We start from the raw sequence: 3,236 nt of genomic DNA, 5'->3' as shown, positions 1-3,236 counted from the left end.
CTTACTGGACTGTATTGGTACAACGACCTTGGGTATCCACACCTTTTTCTTTGATGATGATGTCTCAGGACAGAGTGTCCTAGCAGAAACATCAGTATGTCAATGGGAAGTATGCTCCACATGGTGCAGACCGACTACAGTACCTAACAATTTCTTCATCTTTTCCTTCAAAATTTTAGCAATGTATTTGGAGTGGGCGATTGGTAGGATTCTTGAACCCTGTCTTGACTTAGCTGATTGACAAGTTGTGGTCCTAGAAATGGTAGAAGCGGTGGTGACAATAGCAATGTCGACTCTGCTTCCAAAGCAGAACCTGACGGGAATACGAGCAGGCGGATTTTCAGTTGACTTCTGAGATCGTCTGACATATTTGACGTCCCTTAAAATTTCTTTTTTCATACGAGGGGAAGTTGCATGTCCCACTCGTTTAAGTAATTCTTTAACTAAGCAGCCCTCTTCGACAGCTAGTCTCTGAAAAACTGAACTTACTTGGGTGAAAAAAGTATGTTTCTTTTTCTTCATACCCTATCCATTAAGTGTTGGTAATGTGGCGGTGATTTTTTGGATACTCTCATATCCATCGGTATCCATTAAAGGATGGAATTTGCTTCCCCACAAGGTGGATATGTTTCCAATAAACTTGATTCATCTTGGTGAGGATCGTCCTTAACGGGTGTCTCCTAAGGAGCCTGGGCTTTAATGGCCCTCCGAACTCACCTGTTGCGCTTTCTCCTTTGAGTTCAGGTTAGTGGTGTAGTTCTTGAACTCAATACAATTTTGAATACTGAGGGTGGGATAGCTAATCCCTCAAACAAATCTTTAATGATCATTACTTCTTTCTCTTTCCCCTTAGCAGCAATAGGGACAGTAGGCTTGGTAGGTGCCATAGAGGCAACAGTAGTCTTAGCCTTCTTATAAGAAGGGAAGTCCTAAAGACAATTCTGATTGAACTTAGCAGATGGCTCTTGAATTTCTGGAGTGGTGACTTTCATTATGACGAACGACACTTTCCCGAGGATAACCTCGAGTTCTTCAAATCTGGCTCTGAATTTAATGGTATGCGCGACATTGCGGGCTTCATGGCTTGTCGGCAAGTTGCAAGAAAAAGTCAACATTGGGTAAACCATTGCAGCAACTTTAAAACAGAAAGTTCTGAGGTTACCTATATGGCCAAAACCTTGTAATCTTAGTGCAAATACCAAAAATTAACAGAGGTTGATCTGTAGACTAGGTAAGTTTTAGTTTGTTGGGATTTTAAAATTTTTACTGAAAAGGTAATTTAAAAGTTGAAAATTTTAATTAATATAATAAAAATTTAAAGAAAGTCCAGCACAAAACTATTTGATTTAATTTGCAGAATAGCAATTCAAACTTAAAAGGGAGATGTGAAGTGTTATAAGACCCAATGCAAGACCTATTTTTCACACACAATTCCCAGGTGAAACTAGTCCACCAAGACATTTAGCGGTTGTTGCTAGTTCTCCAACCTTCATAAGCAATGCAATGGATCCAAGGGCTCTCTCTCCCTTTTGGTTGAAACCTCTTAGCATTATTTTATCGGCTGTAAGCTCCTGAGCTTCAATGTCCAAATAGGTCAATGTCCGTAGACTCATCAAGTTGAGAGATGCTCCAGGATCCACTAAAACTATGGACAACACAAATGTGCCAATGTTAATGGAGATGTAGAGTGGACGATTGTGGTCGGTGGTTCCAAGCAGCAAATCTTCATCTGTGAAGGTTACCCTAGGCTGTTCTTTCAACGAACAAACTTCATCTTAAGATGTGCTGGTCAACTGAGCTAATCAAATCTCTGGGTCAAGCAAAGTTATCACAAGAGAATCTCTCATCTCCTTTGATAGGATTAGAGCATTGTAAATGCTTAATCTAGCTGGCAACTTCCTATGATTAGCTAGCACATTGTAATCCACTTTGTATGATCCTCCAATTTTCTCTTGGTTGTGTGGTTCTTCCACTGGTGGAGGAGGAGGCAGTTCTTCTCGAGTATATATTTGTTCTCCTTTCTCTGTTGGAGCTGTTCTTGGGGATAATACTCTCTCGTTCCTAAAGTTCACTTCTATAATTTCTTCTTCTTAAGCTATCATTGTCGAATCTTCCAGTGTTTCTTCTTTGTCAGAAAGATCTAAGTTGATGGCAAGCGGCGCACCGTGGTGCTTGAGAATTAGTTCCTCACTCCCGGTGCTGTCGTAAGCAGAATTGTCAATGTCTTCTTCGGTCTTGTAAGCGAGTTCATCTCACTCAATTAAGATTTGAGGATTGTTGTGAGAATTGTGATTGAATCTAGATTGGTTATAATCAGTTATGGTATCATCAAAGATAATTAAAACGTAGTTGAAATAACAATCATTATATTCATAAGACCTCGGAGGGGCAAAAAGATAATCATACAAAGTCAGAGGTTCGAGGATTTTCTTCCCCAAATCCGAGAAAACCAATCTAGTAGAGGCAAGCCCTATCCTACCCCCCATGCTATCAATCTTTGTTGTAGTGTTCTTCTTCTTCTTTATCTTTGGCGATGACAAATCTCCTGGTGAAATCTTCGTCTCGGGTTTGGCATGCTGAAGATTCTGAACGGAGGCTTATTTTGATTCGTTCTGGATTTGATTCAACTTTTCCTTGGATGATTTGTTCCAAACATCATTCCATTTGCCTTTTCTGGTATATGTAGAAGATGGTTTCGATGAATCCTGTATTTGGTTTAGGACCCTTTTGAGCTTGTTCCAAGCTGTACTCCATCCATCTTCTCCATTATATGGATCAATCAAAGAGATTGGCTCAGTCAAAAATATATTTATGGAACCTTTTTCATGTTCTTTTAATTATTCTTTCACGGTCGTTATATTCCCTTCTTTAAGGTTCTTCTTCAGCCAATCCTTAAAGTTGAAACATTCTTCTATAGTGTGCCCATCCAACCTATGGTTGTGTGTGCCCATCCAACCTATGGTATGAGCAATAATTTGGTTGATCCTTCTTGTCGACCTCTTCGGGCTTCTTTGGATCTGATAGTCTGAACTCAGGATTCTTCATCAAATTTCCGAACTTTTTGATATGCCTTCATATTTGAAAGAACACACCATTTTTTTTCATTCTGCTAAAGATATTCTCTTATTCCCTCTTCAAGGTGATCCTTCTTGAGAGGGTCGCTAGTTGGACTGGTTACTTTTTTTTTTTGAGCATGCTGTGATGAAGGTTGGCGAGGGTTTTCTGGATATATCATC

This window comes from Phalaenopsis equestris, unplaced genomic scaffold (genome assembly GCF_001263595.1).
Source record: "Phalaenopsis equestris unplaced genomic scaffold, ASM126359v1 Scaffold230068, whole genome shotgun sequence".
NCBI lineage: Eukaryota > Viridiplantae > Streptophyta > Magnoliopsida > Asparagales > Orchidaceae > Phalaenopsis > Phalaenopsis equestris.
Note: the sequence above shows the minus strand (reverse complement) of the source record.